The sequence below is a fragment of the Bos indicus x Bos taurus genome, chromosome 23 (assembly GCF_003369695.1).
Source record: "Bos indicus x Bos taurus breed Angus x Brahman F1 hybrid chromosome 23, Bos_hybrid_MaternalHap_v2.0, whole genome shotgun sequence".
Taxonomy (NCBI): Eukaryota; Metazoa; Chordata; class Mammalia; order Artiodactyla; family Bovidae; genus Bos; species Bos indicus x Bos taurus.
This window is the reverse complement of record NC_040098.1, coordinates 380,829-405,029: the sequence shown is the minus strand read 5'-3', so window position 1 is coordinate 405,029 and position 24,201 is coordinate 380,829. Positions and strand designations below refer to the sequence as shown.

Sequence of the window (24,201 nt, the reverse complement as noted above, 5' to 3'; positions counted from 1 at the left end):
CAACTCATTTATTTAATACTGTGTCTTTTGCCCAGAAATGTCTCTAATCACTTGCTTCTCCATGAGTCTATAAGATTGTTAAGTTTAGGACAATGTTTTAATCAGTCTGTATTATAATATCTGAAAGCATCAGAACATAATAAAGCATATTTGTCAAATGAATAAACATATTATTGAAAGACTTCAGTAACTCACTTCTAATAATTATATTCATAGGTAACTTGGTCCTGAACTCTGAACTAAGACATAAAGGAGCACCTATGGAACATAGAAATAATGTAACTGAGTTTGTCCTCTTAGGGCTCACTCAGAGCTCCCAGGGTCAGAAAATATTATTTGTCATGTTCTTGCTCATCTACATTGTGACAATGTTGGGCAACTTGCTTGCTGTCCTGACTGTGGTATTCAGCCCAACCCTGGATGCCCCTATGTACTAGTTTTTTGGAAATTTGTCACTTCTTGATGCTCTTTATTCTACATCCTTCATCCCAAATATGATTAAAAACTTCCTCTGTGAGAAGAAAACCATTTCCTTCCAAGCTTGCATGGCCCAGCTTTTTATGGAGCACTTATTTGGTGGTGCTGAGATTTTACTCCTGGTGGTCATGGCCTATGACTGCTACATGGCCATCTGCAAACCCTTGCATTATTTGACAATCATGAATCAGAGAATGTGTGTTCTGCTACTGCTCTTTGCCTGGGTTGGTGGGATTTTACATGCTATCCTTCATCCAATATTTGTTTACAACCTTCCCTTCTGTGGCCCCAATGTCATTGACCATTTCATCTGTGACTTGTACCCCTTGTTAAAACTTGCCTGCACTGACACCCACATTACTGCCCTCTCAGTAGTTGCCAATGATGGCACAATGTCAGTGGTCATCTTTACACTCTTAACTCATTTCCTATGGGGTCATCCTGCACTTCCTGAAGAATCTTAGTCAGAAAGGAAGGCACAAAGCTTTCTCCACCTGTGGTTCCCACATCACTGTGGTGCTCCTCTTCTTTGTGCCCTGTATTTTTCTGTATGTGAGACCACCTTCTACTTTACCTGTTGATACATCTTTGGCTGTGTTTTATACCACCGTCACCCCTATATTGAACTCTCTAATCTACACTCTGAGAAATGGAGAGATGCAAAATGCCATGAAAAAGCTCTGGATCAGAAAAAGAAATTGAAGCACCAGGGAAAAGCATCACTTATTTTCGCTGAAGAATTGCTTTTCCCAGGAAAGTCATATGTGACTACTTAACTGTAGTAAATCGAACCCAGATCTCCTACAATGCAGGAAATCTGCGTTTGATTCCTGGGTTGGGAAGATTTGCTGGAGAAGGGAATGGCAACCCACTCCAGTATTCTTGCCTGGAGAATCCCATAAACAGAGGAGCCTGGCAGGATACAGTTCATGAGGTAGCAGAAAGTTGAACATAACTGAACAACTAACACACACACACACACACAACAACAACAATAACAAATATATCCTCATGTTTAATAACTTTGTCAAGATGAAAAAAATATTATTATGTGAATAATTCCAGTGATCAAAAATATTTAAGATTTTCCTTCTTCAAAGTATATATTTTGTTTAAAATACATTTGTAAGATTTCTGCAATTAAAGATGTCAAAAAAATATCTTTATTGAGACTTCCCTTGTGGCTCAGTTGGTAAAGAATCTTCCTGCAATGTGGGAGACCTGGGTTCAATCCCTGGGTTGGGAAGATCCCTTGGAGGAGGGAAAGGCTACCCACTCCAGTATTCTGGCCTAGAGAATTCCATAGACTGTATAGTCCATGGGGTCACAAAGAGTCGGACACAAGTGAGCAACTTTCACTTTCACTTTCATTGAGACTGTAGATTTATGATCTATGTAATGATTTAAGCTATAGGTAATAATGTAAATTTATTTAATTAGTGGAAGATTTCCTCATGTTTCTGTCTTAAATAATATAATCTTTTTCAGAATTAATGACTCATTACACATAGTGAAAAAATAGTATAGAAATATGACAGAAAACCTTTGTTCACTCATACCCACACAGAGACAACCTATATTAATATTTGAAGTATATGTCTTATTTTTGTCTGCAAGATAATATATATATACATATATTTGTTCTTTGTATGTCTTAGCATGCTGAGGTTGAAGGTGAATATTTCAGAGCTGTAATATTAAACATAAGGAGACTATCTTTATAAATAAATCTGATTGAACAAGGTGAAGTGAAGTCACGCAGTCGTGCCTGACTCTCTGCAACCCCATGGATAGTAGCCTGCACCAAGCTCCTCCATCCATGGGATTTTCAAGGCAAGAGTACTGGAGTGGGTTGCCATTTCCTTCTCCAGGGATTGATTGAACAAGGTACATATGCATAAAAATACCCAAATCTTACTTATTTTCCCAACTGGGCAATTACATTATTTCCTCAAGTTTACCAGCATTGTTTGGAGTTATATTTTCATAAAGGTGACCAATCTTTCTTCTCAGATAGTTTGGAATATCTGGTAAAGCTTCCACTATTATTCAATATCCCAATCTATTCTTTTGCTTATATGTTTTATAGCCTTCTATAAAGATCCAGCCTCTGCCCTTTACATGTAAATTTTTTAGCATAATCCATGATCCACGAGCATCTAATATGCATGATGGAGCTTGACACCAGATATTTTGGGTGATATCATTGTTAAAAAAGATGTTAACTTCATATGCCATGACTTTGTATGCCATGCTCATCTCTCATTAATATTACACAAATTGCTAGTGATAAAAAAGTCAAAATATACTGTTTTATCTCTCAGAGACATCATTCATAAAATTATCTCCCTCTCTGAATCAGGCTTGAAACAACGTATTATCTTCCTTTAATTTGTTTGGAAGCATATGATCAAAGAAGCCTATTTGTATGTTTCCCATATAGCTCAGCTGGTAAAGAATCCACCTGCAATATAGGAGACCCCAGTTTAATTCCTGGGTTGGAAAGATCCCCTGGAGAAGGGAACAGCCACCCATTCCAGTTTTCTTGCCTGGAGAGTCACAAAAAGTCAGACAAGACTGAGTGACTTTCACTTTTCACTTTCATATTTAGTCTGGATCCATGACAGGGCAAGGCTATGGGGTGATGGGTGCTTTTTGCCAGTAAATCACCGTGTGTGGGAAACCTCATATCCTGATTATTTTTATCCTGTTACATGGAGATTTCTTATATCATTTTTTGTCTTTCCAAACTCAATAGCATTTACAAATTATAGCAAGCATTTTGTTTGTCAGATATTATATAATTTGTTCTTCTACTTTTGGATGCTATTATAGACTGAGAGTTTGTGTCCCTATCTAAAATCATAAATTAAATTATTTCTAATGTGGTGGTATTTGGAGGACTTCGATTGGAAATTGATTAGTTCATAAAGGTGGTGCCCTGATGAGTGGGATTAATCCCCTAATAAAAAGACATCTTGAGCTTTCCAGCTGCCTCAGTTGTCAAGAATCTGCTTGCCAATGCAGGAGCCACTGGAGATTCTACAGAGCCATAAAAAAGAATAAAAGAATGCTATTTATGTCAACATGGAAGGACCTAGAGATTATCATACTTAAGGCAGTCAGAAAGAAAAAGACATATAACATGTCACTCATATGGGGAATCTAAAATATGACACAAATAAATTTATCGATGAAACAGACTTATAGACACAGATAACAGATTTGTGGTTGCTGAGGGGGAGGTGTGTGGGGAGCAAAGGATTGGGAGTTTGGGATGAGCACATGGATACTGCTATGTATAGAACGTATAAACAACAAGGCCCCACTGCAAAGAACAGGGAACTATGTCCAATACCTTGTGATAAATCATCCCAGAAATCTTTTCAGCCATAAGTCTGTTTTCTGTGTCTATGAGTCTGTCATAGATAAATTTATTTGTGTCATATTTCAGATACCTTGTAAGGTTGGCATGTTATCTGTCTTTCTCTTTCTGACTGCCTTTAGTATGAAAATCTCTAGGTCCCTCCCCTGGAGAAGGGGTAGGCTACCCCACTCTAGTATTCTTGGGATTCCCTGGTGGCTCAGACTGTAAAGAATCTTCCTGTGATGCGGGAGACCTGGGTTCAATCGTTGGGTTGGGAAGATCCCTTGGAGAAGGGCATGGCAACCCACTCCAGTATTCTTGCCTGGAGAATCCCATGGACAGAAGATCCTGGTGGACTACAGTCCCTGGGATTTCAAAGAGTCAGACACGACTGAGTGACCAAGGACATACACAAATATATAACTGAATAATTTTGCTGTAGTATTAACAGAAGAAATTAACATTGTAAATCAACTATGCTTCAATAAAATAAATTTTAAAAAATACTTTATTTACCCATCTAGAATTTATTTTTGTCTGGGTAAGTAAAATATGAAACCCTATTTTGCCTAAAAGTTAAAATAATATGTCAATATAATTATTAATTTCAGCTAATTTCACAATTTTCTACTTACTATGTCAGGTTTTGCAATATCTAGAAGTTCGAATTCTGAGGCACTTTCTCCTCCTCCTCCCTTTCCTTCTCTTCTTCCTTTAAACAGAGTCAGTAGGCAAGGTTTGAAAACTTCCCATAAAAATTTATTTAGAATGCCACAATACTATATATTTATTTTGAGGAGAATAACCTGTTTTTGTATTGTGTTTTCCCATCCAGAACAGGACACATATTGTGAAGGATTTACTGATGTCTCAATAAAAATCTGTAATTATCTCCATGGAGTGTACATATGACTGACCTTTTGGTTTTGTTAAAAAAATAAAAGAAGAGGATGCTATTTATATTTGATTTGCATTTTCAGTGAGCTTCTCAGAAAGGGCTCAGTGACTTTTGCTGTCATGAATTACAGTTCAGTCCTCAAGGCCACAAATATTTGTTAAATCCAAACACCCATATCCCTGAACCAACAACATACAAGTATATTGGTACCCCTTGTACCTACATATTAAATGTTATGTAGGTTTCCACCCAATTGAACCTTTTGTCTAAATGTGAACACACACAGGTCTGTAGCTGATATGGGTTAGTATTTGACTATCTATATGGATGCATTTGTCTATGTATATGCATATATAATTGATATATAACACACAGGTTTATCTATTTCTATAAAGAAGTTTGTATATTGTCATACACAGGTCTATGTTTAATCACACACATGGCTATATCTGTCCACACACAGGGCTATATCTTTACATTCATCACTTTGCTTTGTATCTGACCATAATGAATTTAGGGAGAACTTGGTTGTTCTCCCTAAAAATGGAATGATTATTCCATTCCATGTGATATGGACTGAGGTCATTCTCTGGTAAACAACACATTGCTGGACTTTTATTGTGAGTCCAAGATAACTGCACTGATATGAATGGTGCATTGGCAGAGATGGCTAGAAAACCAGACTCTTTTAGCTCTTTTTCCTTCTCCACGTAGACACAGAGCTATGTAGATGAAGTTTATCCGGTGAGGTTGTCAGGCTTGTAAAAGGCCAGCTCAGGGCTCCCAGATGCAAAAGCTATCAGATAAGTTAAGCTTTACCCTATCATGACATCAGTCTGAAGTCTAGGATCTCAAGTTCTAAATCTAGACTGCTTCTACACATCGAAGGAAACAAACAACATGAAAATGTAACCTATAGAATGGAAAAACAAAACAAAACAAAACTATCAAATCATATGCTCATAAGGAGTTAATATGTAAGGGACTTCTATAACCAAATAACATAAGATCAAATAACTCAATTTAAAAATGGCCAAAAAACCTGAATAGATATTTTTCCAAGGAAAATATAAAAATGCCAATAGGAACATGGGAAGGTGCTCAACCTCATTAATCAAGGAGGAAATGCAAATCAAAACCAAAAGATAAATCACCTCAAATCTTTAGGATGACTAACTTTGTGAGAACATAGAGAAAATGAAGTCCTAATAAAACTCACTGCTGGTGATACAAAGCCAGGTTCTGTGGGGCTCCTGAGCACAAAAGCTTTGTGTCTCCCACATCCTCAATTACAGGAAATAGGCTTCATTCAGTCTCCCTGACTTTCTCTGAGTTCCAAGGGACAGGTTTGCAGTTCTTAATTAGGAAAGAAAGGAGATGTGAAACAAAGGAGAAACAAATACCCAACAGAAACTATATTGCAGCCTTGGAGCAAGTTTCTGGCTTCCCATCAAAGGATACAGACACTCTCTTTAAGTTGTTTAGTAGATAACTGAAGCAGGGACATATTTTATTTTCCTGAGCTTCAAAATCAATGCCACCATGACATTAAAAGATATTTGCTCCTTGGAGGGAAAGCTGTGACAAACCTAGCAGTATATTCAAAAGCAGAGATATTACTTTGCTGAAAAAGGTTCTTATAGTCAAAGCTATTTTTTTTTCAATAGGCATGTACAGATGCTAGAGTTGGACCATAAAGAATTCTGAGAGACAAGAATCGATGCTTGTGAATTATGGTGCTGGAGAAGACTCTCGAGAGATCCTTGGACTGCAAGGAGATCAAACCAGTCCATCCTAGAGGAAATCAGCTGTGAATAGTCATTGAAAGGACTGCTCCTGAAGCTGAAGCTCCAACACTTTGGCCATCTGGTGCAAAGAGCAGACTCGTTGAAAAAGATCTTCATGCTGGGAAAGTTTGAAGGCCAAAGAAGAGGGTGGCAGAGGATGAGATGGTTAAATAGCATCACCAACTCAGTGGACATGAATCTGAGCAAACTCCAGGAGATAGTGAAGGGGAGCCTGGTGTGCTGTGGTCCATGGAGTCAAAAAATGTCAGACCCAACTTAGCAACTGAACAACAAAAACAACATTGATGAATGAAAAGTGTCAATGATAACTGCCAATTTGTAGTTGACGAGTAATGTCCTGTTAATTAAGAAAGTAAAGAAAATGACTAAAATTATAAATTCTCCTAAGAGAGGAAATGAAAAATTCTCAGAGGAAGAAGGTAATATCTTTCAAATTCCCAATTTTCCAATCCATTTTTAATGCCTCCATGAATTAGGGCAAGAAACAGTGTTCAGAAAGACTTTCTTGATGGATGTTAAAGAAGGTTCCTGCTAACTATTTGGTAAATTTTTACATGGAAAATAATGTGAGTTCACGATCACGACTTGAGGTCAGTCTAGAACTGTACTTTCAGGTCTGCTCCTCACTAACAGTATGTCCTGAGGCACAAAGCTGAACAACTCCTTGTCTTAATTTTTCTCTTCCAACCACATATAAATCACTTTAAAAATTTTAAAGGAGACAATTTAAAAACAAACAAAAAAAGTTTTTGTACAATATTTGGCATAAATTAAGCAGTCAATATTAGATTTTGGTCATTACTTATCCTAATAATCTCTGATCTATAAAAAAACCTTTTGCAAATTTATCCAAAAATAACATATTAAGAGGAAAATAGGCTTAATTTCCTTAGTCCTTAACCACCTAAGAGCCTGCAATCTTTTGGTAACCACAAAAATAGAAGCAGAGATGAGAAAGTGCTATTGGAACATTTGATTTCTTTTTTTTTTAATTTTTATTATTTTTTTTTTTTACTTTACAATATTGTATTGGTTTTGCCATACATCAACATGCATCCACCATGCGTGTACACATGTTCCCCATCCTGAAGCCCCCTCCCACCTCCCTCCGCATACCATCCCTCTGGGTCATCCCAGTGCACCAGCCCCAAGCTTCCTGTGTCCTGCATCAAACCTGGACTGGCAATTCATTTCTTATATGATATTATACATGTTTTAAAGCCATTCTCCCAAATAATCCCCCCCACAGAGTCCAAAAGACTGTTCTATACATCTGTGTCTCTTTTGCTGTCTTGCATAAAGTTGTGGTACATATACACAATGGAGTATTACTCAGCCATTAAAAAGAATACATTAGAAAAAGTTCTAATGAGGTGGATGAAAATGGAACATTTGATTTCAAAATAAGTTTTAAAGGAGATTTTTCTTTTTAAAAATTGATTAAATAGGAGCAAGCCCCCTCTTCCAAATAGAACAGAAAACCTGTGGTAAAGTAACCCACAGGATAAAACTATCTAAACATTTTTTTATTGCATTTTTTATTTTTATTTTTTTTCTAATTTTATTTTATTTTTAAACTTTACATAATGTATTAGTTTTGCCAAATATCAAAATGAATCCACCACAGGTATACATGTGTTCCCCATCCTGAACCCTCCTCCCTCCTCCCTCCCCATACCATTCCTCTGGGTCGTCCCAGTGCACTAGCCCCAAGCATCCAGTATCGTGCATCGAACCTGGACTGGCAACTCGTTTCTTACATGATATTTTACATGTTTCAATGCCATTCTCCCAAATCTTCCCACCCTCTCCCTCTCCCACAGAGTCCATAAGACTGTTCTATACATCAGTGTCTCTTTTGCTGTCTCGTACACCGGGTTATTGTTACCATCTTTCTAAATTCCATATATATGCGTTAGTATACTATATGTTTTTCCGTCTGGCTTACTTCACTCTGTATAATAGGCTCCAGTTTCAGCCACCTCATTAGAACTGATTCAAATGTATTCTTTTTAATGGCTGAGTAATACTCCATTGTGTATATATACCATAGCTTTCTTATCCATTCATCTGTTGATGGACATCTAGGTTGCTTCCATGTCCTGGCTATTATAAACAGTGCTACAATGAACACTGGGGTACACGTGTCTCTTTCCCTTCTGGTTTCCTCAGTGTGTATGCCCAGCAGTGGGATTGCTGGATCATAAGACAGTTCTATTTCGAGTTTTTAAAGGAATGTCCACACTGTTCTCCATAGTGGCTGTACTAGTTTGCATTCCCACCAACAGTGTAAGAGGGTTCCCTTTTCTCCACACCCTCTCCAGCATTTATTATTTGTAGACTTTTGGATCACAGCCATTCTGACTGGTGTGAAATGGTACCTCATAGTGGTTTTGATTTGCATTTCTCTGATAATGAGTGATGTTGAGCATCTTTTCATGTGTTTGTTAGCCATCTGTATGTCTTCTTTGGAGAAATGTCTATTTAGTTCTTTGGCCCATTTTTTGATTGGGTCGTTTATTTTAATTGCAGGCTAATTACTTTACAATATTGTGTTGGTTTTGCCATACATCAACATGAATTTATCATGGGTGTACACGTGTTCCCCATCCTGAAACCCCCTCCCACATCCCTCCCCATACCATCCCTCTGGGTCATCCCAGTGTGCCAGCCCCAAGCATCCTGTATCATGCACCGAACCTGGACTGCCAATTCATTTCATATATGATACTTCAATGCCATTCGCCCAAATCATCCCATCCTCTCCCTCTCCCACAGAGTCCAAAAGACTGTTCTATACATCTGTGTCTCTTTTGCTGTTTCGCATGCAGGGTTATCGTTACCATCTTTCTAAATTCCATATGGAAGAAGGCAATGGCACCCTACTCCAGTACTGTTGCCTGGAAAATCTCATGGGTGGAGGAGCCTGGTAGGCTGCAGTCCATGGGGTCGATAAGAGTCGGACACGACTGAGTGACTTCACTTTCACTTCCCACTTTCATGCATTGGAGAAGGAAATGGCAACCCACTCGTATTCTTGCCTGGAGAATCCCATGGACGGAGAAGCCTGGTAGGCTGCAGTCCATGGGGTCGCACAGAGTCGGACACGACTGAAGCGAATTAGCAACAGCAAATTCCATATATATGCGCTAGTATACTGTACTGGTGTTTTTCTTTCTGGCTTACTTCACTCGTTATAATAGGCTCCAGTTTCAGCCACCTCATTAGAACTGATTCAAATGTAGTCTTTTTAGTGACTGAGTAATACTCCATTGTGTATATGTACCACAGCTCTCTTATCCATTCATCTGCTGATGGACATCTAGGTTGCTTCCATATCCTGGCTATTATAAACAGTGCTGTGATGAACATTGGGGTACATGTATCTCTTTCAATTCTGGTTTCCTCGGTGTGTATGCCCAGCAGTGGGATTGCTGGGTCGTATGGCAGTTCTATTTCCAGTTTTTAAGGAATCTCCACACTCTTCTCCATAGCGGTTGTACTAGTTTGCATTCCCACCAACAGTGTAAGAGGGTTCCCTTTTCTCCACACCCTCTCCAGCATTTATTGCTTGTAGACTTTTGGATCACAGCCATTCTGACTGGCGTGAAATGGTACCTCATTGTGGGTTTAATTTGCGTTTCTCTGATAATGAGTGATGTGGAGCATCTTTTCATGTGTTTGTTAGCCATCTGTATGTCTTCTTTGGAGAAATTATCTAAACTTATATGAGTCTTTTAGCTTATCTCTCTAAAATGGTCTTTATTTTAATATGTGGAAGAAAATACTTTTAAAAAGTGAAATCACTACTCATACAAATATAAAATGAACACATGACAAAGATTTGATTTAGCTCACTGCATAACAAGGCAAAAAGGAACACATAATAATCAGTCTAAAGGATAATCCTCTCTTGCTTTGTTCCATCAGAGATGTGAAATGGGGCTTCACCAGTGGCTTACTGGTAAAGATTTTTCCCGCAGTGCAGGAGCCCCAGGAGACACGAGTTCAATTCCTGGGTTGGGAAGATGTCATGGAGGAGGGCATAGCAACCAACTCCAGTATTCTAGCCTGGAAAATCCAATGGACAGAGGACCCTGGCTGACTCAAAGAGTCAGACATGATTGAGGTGACTGAGCACACATAAATAAATGAATTTACAAATGAGAGGAAAGCTGTCTTTATCTGTAATGGTCAGGAAAATTGATCAAACTTCCACCAGACAACATTTGTATTTTGCTTAACAAGAATTATTTGAAATTGTATTAATTTTCTCAATGTAAAGACTTACAAACTAGCTAACAGACAGTAAAGTCATAGATCCCTTAGAGTCATAAAACTCCAAAGAGAATGCTATAAATAAAAAACAGATTTCACCATTTAGGATAATGTTTGCTGTGGGTTTGTCATATATAGCTTATTATGTTGAGGTATGTTCCTTCTATTACTGCTTTCTGGAGAGTTATTATCATAAATGGATGTTGAATTTTGTCAAAGGATTTCTCTGCATCTATTGAGATAATCATATGGCTTTTATTTTTCAATTTGTTAATGTGGTGTATTACATTGATTGATTTCTGGATATTGAAGAATCCTTGCATCTCTGGGATAAAGCCCACTTGGTCTTGGTGTATGATATTTTTAATGTGTTGTTGGGTTCTGATTGCTAGAATTTTGTTAAGGATTTTTGCATCTATGTTCATCAGTGATATTGGCCTGTAGTTTTCTTTTTTTGTGGGATCTTTGTCAGGTTTTGGTATTAGGGTGATGGTGGCCTCATAGAATGAGTTTGGAAGTTTACCTTCCTCTGCATTTCCCCTAAAGTCAGGAACAAGACAAGGGTGCACACTCTCACCACTACTATTCAACATAGTTTTGGAAGTTTTGGCCACAGCAATCGGAGCAGAAAAAGAAATAAAAGGAATCCAGATTGGAAAAGAAGTACAACTCTCACTGTTTGCAGATGGCATGATCCTCTACATAGAAAACCCTAAAGACTCCACCAGAAAATTACTAGAGCTAATCAATGAATATAGTAAAGTTGCAGGATATAAAATCAACACACAGAAAGCCCTTGCATTCTATACACTAATAATGAGAAAATAGAAAGAGAAATTAAGGAAACAATTCCATTCACCATTACAATGAAAAGAATGAAATACTTAGGAATATATCTACCTAAAGAAAACACTGGTAAAATAAAACGAAGAGTACACTAATAGATGGAGAAATATACATGTTCATGGATCAGAGGAATCGATATAGAGAAAATGAGAATACTACCCAAAGCAATCTATAGATTCAATGCAATCCCTATCAAGCTACCAACGATATTTTTCACAGAGCTAGAACAAACAATTTCACAATTTGTATTGAAATACAAAAAACATCGAATAGCCAATGCAATCTTGAGAAAGAATCATGGAACTGGAGGAATCAATGTGCCTGACTTCAGGCTCTACTACAAAGCCACAGTCATCAAGACAGTATGGTACTGGCACAAAGACAGAAATATAGATCAATGGAACAAAATAGAAAGCTCAGAGATAAATCCAAACAACTATGGACACCTTATCTTTGACAAAGGGGGGAAGAATATACAATGGATTAAAGACAATCTCTTTAACAAGTGGTGCTGGGAAAACTGGTCAACCACTTGTAAAAGAATGAAACTACAACACTTTCTAATAACATACACAAAAATAAACTCAAAATGGATTAAAGCTCTAAATTTAAGATCAGAGGCTACAAACTCCTAGAAGAAAACATAGGCAAAACACTCTCTGACATACATCACAACAGGATCCTCTATGACCCACTTCCCAGAATATTAGAAATAAAAGCAAGACTAAACAAATGGGACCTAATTAAACTTCAAAACTTCTGCACAACAAAGGAAACTATCAGCAAGGTGAAAAGACAGCTTTCAGAATGCGAGAAAATAATAGCAAATTAAACAACTGACAAAGAACTAAGCTTAAAAATATACAAGCAATTCCTACAGCTTATTTCCAGAAACATAAACGAACCAATAAAAAACTACACCAAAGAACTAAATAGACATTTCTTCAAAGAAGACATACAGATGGCTAACAAACACATGAAAAGATACTCCACATCACTCATTATCAGAGAAATGCAAATTAAACCCACAATGAGGTACCATTTCAGGCCAGTCAGAATGACTGTGATCCAAAAGTCTACAAGCAATAAATGCTGGAGAGGGTGTGGTGAAAAGCGAACCCTCTTAAACTGTTGGTGGCAACGCAAACTAGTACAGCCACTATGGAAAAGTGTGGAGATTCCTTAAAAAACTGGAAATAGAACTGCCTTATGACCCAGCAATCCCACTGCTGGGCATACACACCGAGGAAACCAGAATTGAAAGAGACATGTGTACCCCAATGTTCATCACAGCACTGTTTATAATAGCCAGGATATGGAAGCAACCTAGATGTCCATCAGCAGATGAATGGATAAGAGAGCTGTGGTACATATACACAATGGAGTATTACTCAGCCACTAAAAAGACTACATTTGAATCAGTTCTAATGAGGTGGCTGAAACTGGAGCCTATTATACAGAGTGAAGTAAGCCAGGAAGAAAAACACCAATATAGTATCAGTTCAGTTCAGTTCAGTTGCTCAGTCGTGTCCGACTCTTTGTGACACCATGAATCACAGCACTCCAGGCCTCCCTGTCCATCACCAACTCCCTGAGTTCACTCAGCCTCACATCCATCGAGTCAGTGATGCCATCCAGCCATCTCATCCTCTGTTGTCCCCTTCTCCTCCTACCCCCAATCCCTCCCAGCATCACAGTATTTCCCGGTGAGTCAACTCTTCACATCAAGTGACCAAAGTACTGAAATTTCAGCTTTAGCATCATTTCTTCCAAAGAAATCCCAGGGCTGATCTCCTTCAGAATGGATTGGTTGCATCTTCTTGTAGTCCAAGGGACTCTCAAGAGTCTTCTCCAACACTGCACTTCAAAAGCATCAAGTTTTCAGCACTCAGCCTTCTTCACAGTCCAACTCTCACATCCATGCATGACCACTGGAAAAAACGAGCCTTGACTAGAGGGACATTTGTTGGCAAAGTAATGTCTCTGCTTTTGAATATGCTATCTAGGTTGGTCATAATTTTCCTTCCAAAGAGTAAGCATCTTTTAATTTCATGGCTGCAGTCACCATCTGCAGTGATTTTGGAGCCCCAAAAAAGAAAGTCTGACACTGTTTCCCCATCTATTTCCCATGAAGTGATGGGACCGGATGCCATGATCTTCGTTTTCTGAATGTTGAGCTTTAAGCCAACTTTTTTGCTCTCTTCTTTCACTTTCATCAAGAGGCTTTTTAGTTTCTCTTCACTTTCCACCATAAAGGTAGTGTCATCTGCATATCTGAGGTTGTTGATATTTCTCCTGGCAATCTTGATTCCAGTTTGTGTTTCTTCCAGTCCAGCATTTCTCATGATGTACTCTGCATATAAGTTAAATAAGCAGGGTGACAATATACAGCCTTAATGTACTCCTTTTCCTATTTGGCACCAGTCTGTTGTTCCATGTCCAGTTCTAACTGTTGCTTCCTGACCTGGATATAGGTTTCTCAAGAGGTAGGTCAGGTGGTCTGGTATTCCCATCTCTTTCAGAATTTTCCAGTTTATTGTGATCCACACAGTCAAAGATTTTGGCATGGTCAATAAAGAAGAAACAGATGTTTTTCTGGGACTCTCTTGCTTTTTCCATGATCCACGGATGTTGGCAATTTGACCTGTGGTTCCTCTGCCTTTTCTAAAGCCAGCTTGAACATCAGGAAGTTCACGGTTCATGTATTGCTGAAGCCTGGCTTGGAGAATTTTGAGCATTACTTTACTAGCGTGTGAGATGAGTGCAATTGTGCGGTAGTTTGAGCATTCTTTGGCATTGCCTTTCTTTGGGATTGGAATTAAAACTGACCTTTTCCAGTCCTGTGGCCACTGCTGAGTTTTCCAAATTTGCTGGCATATTGAGTGCCACACTTTCACAGCATCATCTTTCAGCATTTGGAGTAGCTCAACTGGAATTCCATCACCTCCACTAGCTTTGTTCGTAGTGATGCTTCCTAAGGCCCACTTGACTTTCACATTGCAGGGTGTCTGGCTCTAGGTCAGTGATCACACCATCATGATTATCTGGGTCATGAAGATCTTTTTTTGTACAGTTCTGTGTATTCTTGCCAACTCTTCTTAATATCTTCTGCTTCTGTTAGGTCCATACAGTTTCTGTACTTTATCGAGCCCATCTTTGCATGAAATGTTCCCTTGGTATCTCTAATTTTCTTGAAGAGATCTCTAGTCTTTGTCATTCTGTTGTTTTCCTCTATTTCTTTGCATTGATCACTGAGGAAGGCTTTCTTATCTCTTCCTGCTATTCTTTGGAACTCTGCACTCAGATGCTTATATCTTTCCTTTTCTCCTTTGCTTTTCACTTCTCTTTTTTTCACAGCTATTTGTAAGGCCTCCCCAGACAGCCATTTTGCTTTTTTGCATTTCTTTTCTATGGGGATGGTCTTGATCCCTGTCTCCTGTACAATGCCATGAACCTCATTCCGTAGTTCATCAGGTAGTCTATATGGACGCATATATAAGGACTTTAGAAAGATGGTATCAATAACCCTGTATGCGAGACAGCAAAAGAGACACAGATGTATAGAACAGTCTTTTGGACTCCATGGGAGAGGGAGAGGGTGGGATGATTTGGGAGAATGGCATTAAAACATGTATAATATCATATATGAAGCGTATCGCCAGTCCAAGTTTGATGCATAATACTGGAGCTTGGCACTGGTGCACTAGTAGGACTCAGAGGGATGGTACGCAGAGGGAGAATGGAGGGGGGTTCGACATGAGGAACACATGTATACCTGTGACAGATTCATCTTGATGTATGGCAAAACCAATACAATATTGTTAAGTAATTAACCTCCAATTAAAATAAATAAATTTATATTACAAAAATAAAACACAGATTTCCATGAAGACATCCAATAATCTTTAGGTTGAATTTTTCTCTTTCATGGAACTTTTCCCTTACAAATGTTAAATTTATTTAGCAGCTGTGTATCAAAAGAAGTACACTTTATAAATAAAATATATTTATTAAAAGAAAAGCTGTTGTCTGATTTACTGGCATTTTTTTTTTTTTACAAACAAAAAACACAAACTTTTTGCATCAATTGGAAACCTGATTAGAAAATAACATATTGAAAATGGCAGACTAAGAAGATTTTGGATTTCCCTGATAACTCAGTGGTAAAGAATCTGTGTGCCTTTTTCTCCACACCCTCTCCAGCATTTATTATTTGTAGACTTTTGGATCGCAGCCATTCTGACTGGTGTGAAATGGTACCTCATAGTGGTTTTGATTTGCATTTCTCTGATAATGAGTGATGTTGAGCATCTTTTCATGTGTTTGTTAGCCATCTGTATGTCTTCTTTGGAGAAATGTCTATTTAGTTCTTTGGCCCATTTTTTGATTGGGTCGTTTATTTTTCTGGAGTTGAGCTGTAGGAGTTGCTTGTATATTTTTGAGATTAGTTGTTTGTCGGTTGCTTCGGAGGGAGGAGGGAGGAGGGTTCGGGATGGGGAACACATGTATACCTGTGGCGGATTCATTTTGATATTTGGCAAAACTAATACAATTATGTAAAGTTTAAAAATAAAATAAAATTAGAAAAATAAATAAATAAATAAAACCCCCAAGTGCCACAACTAAAACCCAGTGCAGCCAAGTAAAGAAATAAATAAAATTAAAAACAAACAAACAAACAAAAAAAAGAATCTGTGTGCCAATGTAGGAGATGTAGATTCAGTCCTTGGGTTGGAAAGATTCCCTGCTGAAGGAAATGACAACTCACTTCAGTATTCTTGACTGGGAAATCCCTTGGACCGAGGAGCTTGGTGGGTATAGTTCAGGGGGTCACAGAAGAGTCAGACATGACTTAGTGACTAAACAACAATAGCAAAAAAGGTTTATATGTTTACATAGTGAGGTGTTCATAGAGTTGAAGGAAACACTTAAGGGATGATACAGCACCACCGAGGAGCTAGTGAAAGTAGTAAGCATAATTACAGTAATAAGACCTAGGATAGCAGGGGACACAGTCCACCACCCAAAAGCTTCCATCCCTGGTTAACAACGTAGAAGGCATTCTTCTGGGATGAAAGATTCCTTGCATTGGACTGACAACATCAGTTCAGTTCAGTTCAGTTGCTAAGTTGTGTCCGACTCTTTGCGACCCCATGAATCGCAGCACGCCAGGCTTCCCTGTCCATCACCAACTCCTGGAGTTCACCTAAACTCACGTCCATCAAGTCGGTGATGCCATCCAGCCATCTCATCCTCTGTCGTCCCCTTCTCCTCTTGCCCCCAATCCCTCCCAGCATCAGAGTCTTTTTCAATGAGCCAACTTTTCGCATGAGGTGGCCAAAGTATTGGAGTTTCAGCTTCAGCATTAGTCCTTCCAATGAACACCCAGGACTGACCTCCTTTAGAATGGACTGGTTGGATCTCCTTGCAGTCCAAGGGACTCTCAAGAGTCTTCTCCAACACCACACTTCAAAAGCATCAATTCTTCGGTGCTCAGCTTTCTTCACAGTCCAACTCTCCAATCCATACATGGCCACTGGAAAAACTATAGCCTTGACTAGATGGATCTTTGTTGGCAAAGTAATGTCTCTGCTTTTGAATATGCTATCTAGGTTGGTCATAACTTTCCTTCCAAGGAGTAAGCATCTTTTAATTTCATGACTACAATCACCATCTGCAGTGATTTTGGAGCCCAAATAAATAAAGTCTGACACTGTTTCCATTGTTTCCCCATCTATTTCCCATGAAGTGATGGGACCAAATGCCATAATCTTAGTTTTCTGAATGTTGAGCTTTTTTTTTTTTTTTTTTTTAACTTTTTTTAAAATTTTATTTTATTTTTAAACTTTACATAATTGTATTAGTTTTGCCAAATATCAAAATGAATTCATCACAGGTATACATGTGCTCCCCATCCTGAACCCTCCTCCCTCCTCCCTCCCCATACGACCCAATCAAAAAATGGGCCAAAGAACTAAATAGACATTTCTCCAATGAATGTTGAGCTTTAAGCCAACTTTTTCACTCTCCTCTTTCACTTTCATCAAGAAGCTCTTTAGTTCGTCTTCACTTTCTGTCATAAGGGTGGTGTCATCTGCATATTTGAGGTTATTGATATTTCTCCTGGCAATCTTGATTCCAGCTTGTTCTTCTTCCAGCCCAGCATTTCTCATGATGTACTCTACATGTAAGTTAAATAAGCAGGGTGACAATATACAGCCTTGACGTACTCCTTGTCCTATTTGGAACCAGTCTGTTGTTCCCTGTCCAGTTCCAAGTGTTGCTTCCTGACCTGCACTATAGGTTTTTCAAGAGGCAGGTCAGGTGGTCTGGTATTCCCATTTCTTTCAGAATTTTTCAGTTTATTGTGATCCACACAGTCAAAGGCTTTGGCATAGTCAATAGAGCAGAAATAGATATTTTTATGTAACTCTCTTGCTTTTTCCATGATCCAGCAGATGTTGGCAATTTGATCTGTGGTTTCTCTGCCTTTTCTAAAGCCAGCTTGAACATTTGGAAGTTCACGGTTCACGTATTGCTGAAGCCTGGCTTGAAGAATTTTGAATTCATTACTTTACTAGCGTGTGAGATGAGTGCAACCGTGCAATAGTTTGAGCATTCTTTGGCATTGCCTTTCTTTGGGACTGGAATGAAAACTGAGCTTTTCCGGTCCTGTGGTCCCTGCTGAGTTTTCCAAATTTCCTGGCATAATGACAACATGAGTTCTATTTTAATTGCTCTGTTATTTTGAGGACATGTTTCTCTACATATTGAAAGGCATAAAGCTGCCTTAAGTACACTTTGGCAGGTGCCTGGTTTTGTGAAATTAGTCCCTGAATCTATCAAAACTCAAACTGCTCTTCAACTAGTTTCTGATCAACTGTGATATGACCATATATATGATACATGATATGACCCTCCTGATTTCATTCTGATTTACCCTTCAAATTTGAGAATCTCTGTTGCTGTCTCCCCAGGGTTTTAAACCACTCTGTCCTTGGATTTGTATGAAACAGACTTTCCTTGTTGTATCTCCAAGACTACTTCTTTTGAAAAAATTATTTTAATGAACATCCTTCTTTGATTTTAGACATAACTCCTCCCTTTTTCCCTTTTATGGTTCTCTGGGGCTTGTGAAGTTGGACTAAGTAGATGGTGAGGTTCAAAAGCAATCTCTTTATCAAGAACTGCATCTATTTAATTAGAGTCTGAATAACCACTCAATGTGCTATTGTGAATGAATTTCCATCTTTTATGAAGTTGGAAATGACAACTTTGTCAGTACATGCTAATTCTCTAATCTGATTCCAATTTTCATTCCAGAACTGAAAGACAAGTTCAAACAATTTCATGATAACATTCCTGCAAAATCCATACCCCTTATAGTTATGTAGGTAGTTTTAAATTCTCATTCAGACTGTCTTTGGCACCTGTCATCACAATATTTTTACTACACTCTAATATTGGAGTGTCCAGTCAAACTAGGTTTAGTCAAGTCATTTCAGTTTCCTTAAACTCTTTTCCTTCATGACACAGTATGCTCACAGTGCCACCTTCTCTGGATCCAGTGAGAATCATATACAATTTAATGCAAGCATATTTGAACATGATGAATGAATGCTGATCTATGTAGGACTATTTCTGAGTTGAATTGGTTTAAATATATTTACAAAATAATTTCATACATTAATATTTATTTATATTCATAGATATTTGTAGTGGACCTTATAGTTGGTGACAGCATAAACATCTAATGCCACTTCAGTTGTAAAAAATAGTTTAGTATAAGGATTCTGGTCCAGAATTTAGTGCCCTCATTTTTATTTCCCCTTGGCAAATGGCATTCTTACTCTTTCTCTTGTATTTCCTTGTTATACATTGTGAATATTATTGCCTATTTTTGTGTTCCAATGGATATTGAACAATTTAATTTAAATGACTGAAAGAAATACATTTTACCACCTCTAAATATATTGAAGAGTAGAATTATTTTTATCACTATCATATTAATGTATTTTGACAATTTGCACAAGAAAAAAAACTAATTTGAAGATGTATTATAAACTTTATAGTTGTGAAGTGCCAGTACCATAATAGAATTCAGTATTATCAGTGAATGCACATCTAAAAACAATATTTAAAAATTATGATTTGATTAAATGGTAAATCAGTTAAAATAAACTATTATAATAGAAGTTTAAGAATCAGATAGTTACACATCTAAGTGTTTAATTTACACAGTACTAAATAGTCAGAAACCCAATAAGCTCATATGTTATTAAATATTTAAATTCATAAGTGGTCAACTTTTTTTTTCTTGTCATAGTATTTTGTCTTGTGTAGACACAAAGAGGAGTTCAAAATTAAAAATGAGTGCCATAAAAGTTCTCTGCTGCTCAGTTAACTTGTATGAAATAATTGGGCTGTAGGCAATGCCTGCTAATAATGTTGAAATCCCCCTGAGGCCCTATTAGCCACACCCAAGAAGCTACTGAATGCGCCTGTAAACAGGTTGTGTGGTCGTGCTTTTAAGACTTACCCAAATGTACCATTTATAAGTCAATAAAGACACTTACCAAAGCTGAGCTTTGGTTGGCATTTTTAAACATTATACCCTTACTTCTTTCCTGATGAACTAACAGCTGCCTGGACTTTGCATAGACCTATGTCAAACAAGTTCATAGGTAGGGTCTATTTTTATTCTTTTTTTTTTTTTTTTTGCCCCCAGGAAATCACATAATCATAGACTCACAGGTTCTAATCATTCTTAAAAATCATATAAACACCTCTTACTTTGCCAACAAAGGTTCGTCTAGTCAAGGCTATGGTTTTTCCTGTGGTCATGTATGGATGTGAGAGTTGGACTCTTAAGAAGGCTGAGAGCCGAAGAATTGATGCTTTTAAACTGTGGTATTGGAGAAGACTCTTGAGAGTCCCTTGGACTGCAAGGAGATCCAACCAGTCCATTCTGAAGGAGAGCAGCCCTGGGATTTCTTTGGAAGGAATGATGCTGAGGCTGAAACTCCAGTACTTTGGCCACCTCATGCAAAGAGTTGACTCATTGGAAAAGACTCTGATGCTGGGAGGGATTGGGGGCGGGAGGAGAAGGGGACGACAGAGGATGAGATGGCTGGATGGCATCACTGACTCGATGGACGTGAGTCTGAGTGAACTCTGGGAGTTGGTGATGGACAGGAAGGCCTGGTGTGCTGCGGTTCATGGGGTCACAAAGAGTCGGACACGACTGAGTGACTGATCTGATCTGATCTAATCTGATTCTCACCTATCTGACATTTAAATTCCTCTTTAAGTATAAAAGATTTCAAGAAAGAGAGATTCAAATGCCATGCTATCAGTTTAGAAGTAAAAATGTTTTGAATCTTTCTTCTTGTTGATATATATTTAAGTTAGTTAGACTTTCAATAAATTAGCTGATATGATATTAGTTAGAAGAAATACACAATTCAAAATTGCATCTAAACTTCTCTCCACTTTATAATACAACTTAAAAATGTTTCAAAGATATTGTACAATTAAAAAATACAACTCTGCAAAAATCACATGCTACAAAAGAAATGAACTATGTCATTTCTGAATTTAACACAGCTCTTAATATGCATGCTAAAAAATTGTAAACAATGATTTTTTTTTCTTTTTAAAAATATTTTCCATTATGGTTTATTCCTAGAAGGAAAATGAAACAAAGAAAAATGAAAAACTAATTTGTATTTATTCAGAGCTATTTATAAAATACATCAATTACTTGTAAGTCTTATTTTATGTATATTATAATCTCTTCTGAACTTTTGGGCAATTTTATTATATTTATGTCCCCACATTCATCCTTCAGATAGTAATACAGTATCCCTAACCAAGAATGATGGAAGATTGATCTTGTGGAAAGATGGGAGAAGGCATTACAATGAATGCATCAGAAACAGAAAGTAGTGGAAACATTCCTCTCACGGATGGGTGCCTTGTTGCTGTTTCGTAATGGTGTTGCAATTATTAAGGGCATATAACAGGAATACTATTCTTGATTTTGTGGGAGCAAACATACATTCACATGCACAGTAAGGCTCCAGTTATTTGTTGAGTGAGTGAATTTGTAATTAGTACTTATTATGTCATAGATTTTATATGTGTTTGTATTATTTATATATAGTTCTGGTGTATACCTATATACATTGTCTCGTCACCTTACCTAGTGGACTTTTTTCTTTCTGTTCTCCCTGTTTAGAGCTGATGGTTAAAATGTAAAACCTCATGGAAGAGGCAGTAACACTTATCTTTGTGGGGCAAATCTCAGCTTGCAAGATACATCTGATTATGATGATTTGTGACCAAGGACACAGAGGAGGGCTCAGCCCAGTGCACTGACGTGACTCAGCAGATGCAGAAGGAATTGGAACTAAGAGGAGAATACAGATCCCATGTAGGTAGTAGGGTGTTTTCTCAGTAAGTTGCACATCATAAGTTGCCTTATAGATGTTTTGCAGATGACAGGTGTCTGTAGAAATGCAAAATGTGAGGAAAGTAATAAACGTGAAACATGTACTGGGGCAAAATTCTCAAGGACATGTTGCACAGTTCTATTGATTTGCTCCAGTTTTGTTCTAAGAAATTCAGTCTACCATGCTTTCATGACAAAGATGTATTATTCATTCTTCCTTTCAGGTAATTCAAGCCATAGGACTGTGTTTGTCTCTAAATGGATCTCACGTCTCTTTACAATGTGACTGAATTTGTCCTCTTGGGATTCACACAGAATCCACACTTGTAGAAAATACTCTTCATTGTCTTTTTGTTCATTTTTTTCCTATTTACCATGCTGGCCAACCTGCTCATTATCGTTACCATCTCCCTGAGCCCCACACTTTCAGCTCCCATGTACTTCATTCTCACTCACTTGTCCTTCTTAGATGCCTCCTTCCCCTCTGTCATCATCCCCAAAATGGTCACTGACCTGCTGTACCAGAAGAGAACTATCTCCTGGGGTGGCTGCCTGACTCAGCTTTTTGTGGAACACCTCCTAGGAGGATCAGAGATTATCATCCTCATTGTCATGGCCTATGACTGCTACTTGGCCATCTGCAAGCCTCTGCACTACATGACCATCATGAAACAGGGGCTCTGCCAGCTCCTGGTAGTGGTGGCCTGGATCGGGGGGGATCCTACATGCCACCATGCAGATTCCTTTCATGATAAACTTGACCTTTTGTGGACCCAAAGTCATTGACCATTTCATGTGTGATTTCTTCTCACTGTTGAAATTTGCCTGTGGTGACACCTACAGGCTTGGAATCATGGTGACAGCTAACACAGGGGGCAAGTGCTTGCTCATTTTTTTCCCGCTCCTCATCTCCTACACAGTCTTCCTGGGCTCCCTGAAGTCCCATGGCTCTGAAGGATGACACAAAGCCCTCTCTACCTGTGGCTCCCACTTCACAGTAGTGGTATGCTTTTTTGTCCCTTGTATATTCACCCATATGCGTCCTGTGGCCACTTACCCTGCTGACAAGTGGGTGGCTGTGTTCTTTTCAGTCTTCACTCCCATGTTAAATCCTATCACTTACACAATGAGAAACAGAGGTGAAAAATGCCATGAAGAATTTATTGAAGAGGAGAGTAACTTAGGCTGTCCATGGTACAAAGGAAGTGATTATCTATAATATAGAGAGAGGATTAGGGGCTTCCCAGGTGGCTCAGTGGTAACATAATCTCCTGCCATTGCATGAAACTCAAGAGGTGTGGGTTCAACTCCTGGGTCAGAAAGATTCCTTGGAGTAGGAAAGGGGAAACCCCCTCCAGTATTCTTGTCTGGAAAATTGCACGGACAGAGGAGCCTTGTAGGCAAGAGTCTCTGTGGATGCAAAGAGGCAGATTTACTCCCCATAGAGAGGAATATGTGCATGTGTGTGGGTGGGGGAGGTGCTCAGTCATGTGCGACTCTGTGTGACCCCATGGACTGTAGTCCGTCAGGCTTCCCATCCATGGAATTTGCTAGGCAAGAATACTGGAAGGGGTTGCCATTTCCTACTCCAGGGGATTTTCCCGACCCAGGAAGAACCCACATCTCTTGAGTCTCCTGCATTGGCAGGTGGGTTCTTTACCACCTGAGCCATGAGGGAAGTACCCAGAGAGAATTATACCTATTGCAAATTCTGAAAGAAAATTAAGAAATTTTGCAGACTACTGACAGTAAAAAGTAGACCTAGAAACTAACATTTATTGATTATTTAGTGTTTGCTAACTAATCTTTATGCATTTTATAACTTTTAACATACTTTCCAGAGACTGCAATGTTCAGATTTGTAGCTTCCGATTAGGCAATGTAAAATACAATTATAAATCCACAGGCTGATGATTGTAGACTAAGATTTTCTCCAGAGCCTTGCTGCTAATTTACCAAATACTTCATATATGTTGCTTGGATGAAATCAGCTTTTCCATAGGACATTGATATCAGAACATCTTTCATTTTTTGCTTAGCCTGTGTTACAGCAAACAAGGAATATACATTCTTA

General features: G+C 38.3%; 2 pseudogenes; both read left to right on the top strand.

Annotated features, from left to right (window-relative positions):
* Positions 1 to 260: 260 nt before the first annotated feature.
* Positions 261 to 1,179, top strand: LOC113882246 (annotated as a pseudogene).
* A 21,206-nt stretch (positions 1,180 to 22,385) lies between these two features.
* On the top strand, positions 22,386 to 23,311 carry LOC113881874 (annotated as a pseudogene).
* The last annotated feature ends 890 nt before the right edge of the window (positions 23,312 to 24,201 follow it).